The sequence below is a fragment of the Eriocheir sinensis genome, chromosome 69, assembly GCF_024679095.1.
Source record: "Eriocheir sinensis breed Jianghai 21 chromosome 69, ASM2467909v1, whole genome shotgun sequence".
Taxonomy (NCBI): domain Eukaryota; kingdom Metazoa; phylum Arthropoda; class Malacostraca; order Decapoda; family Varunidae; genus Eriocheir; species Eriocheir sinensis.
The window spans coordinates 274,755-276,143 of NC_066577.1; positions in this window are offsets into that span (position 1 = coordinate 274,755).

Below are 1,389 nucleotides of genomic sequence, written 5' to 3' on the forward strand. Positions count from 1 at the left end.
ACTACTACTACTACTACTACTACTACTGGTGCTACTACTACTACTACTACTACTACTACTGGTGCTACTACTACTACTACTACTACTACTACTACTACTACTACATAAATGATACCTCCACCCATGTTTATTTTCCCGACACATAATCATGGAGGGCTCCATAGCTTGGAGGTCATTAGCCCCAACTCTGTTCGCTAATGACTGTGGCATCCAACCATATCGCTAATACTACCTGACACTAAATCACCTATCATCTATTACGTCTAGATCCCCCTTTCCTTCCCTACTCAAGTCACTCCCGACCCACCCTAATGTCACTCTCCACCACTGTGGCTTCATAGTCCATATTGGAGATGGTGGTGGCTTTTGGGCCAGAGTGTCTGGTGCCCCTGAGACATAGGATGGCCGACCTGAGCAGGGAGAACGAGAGGCGACACCTCATCCAGGCGACAACGTGCCCCCTAGGCTGATGCTTCTTTTCTGAGAATCTTTCCGCGAGTCGTGCGTAGAAGCATCGGGCCCTGGGACCCATCCCGCCGGATGTGGTGAAGACGAGGGGGGGTGAATCTCCCCTGATCCAAATGTTGGATTCTTTCACCGTATGCCGTTGTCTTCTCCTGCTCGTTCCTGTTGTGGGCGGCTTCCAGGGGCAGCTCACGGTGACAGGCAGCCATCGGATCGAATATGCGGATGTCCAAGAACGCCCGCTGTCCGCGTACCCAGAATCCCGTGCCTCATGTGAGGTATTGGCCGTCCTTTACCATAAGTGTTCGCCGTCCAGGGGAAGCAGTGCCGGCTAGGTAGTGACGTCTTGGCATACCTCCCCGAGCATGCTGGCTGTCAGATCCCTCACTTCATCGTGTCGAATACAGACGAAGCCTCCTTTTTTACATGTCATGGTGTGGGTGACATCATTTGGTGATCCACATGCACAGAGATCAGGCAGTCCCTCAATCGGCCAGCCATATCTCAGAGCAATGGCGTCGACAAATTCTTGTTTGTTGAGGCTGAAGCCCTTTGCTCTGATTGGTAATGACGTTAGCCAGTTAGAGGCGCCTGCCTCCTGTGCTGTGTGTGTATTTGTCTACCCATTTCTGTGGACAGGTGGTGTGTAAGACGGTCCAGCTCGTCTTTTTGGGCCTGTTGCCTTTCTTCTGAGATTTTTCTTTTAATATCTCTTATTTCTGTTTGGTCTATCTCGCCCTCTGCCTCCTGAGCGATGATCCTGTTGATGAGTGACCTGGTAAGGCAGATGGAGTTTTGGTTCTCCTTATCTGCCAGCTTCTCAGGGTTGGTGATCCCCATCCCACCCAGTCTTGGGGGAAGTGCTAGCATATCCCTCTCTTCCTCCCCCAAAGCATGAGATCTCACCAGCGCCGGCAAGAATAC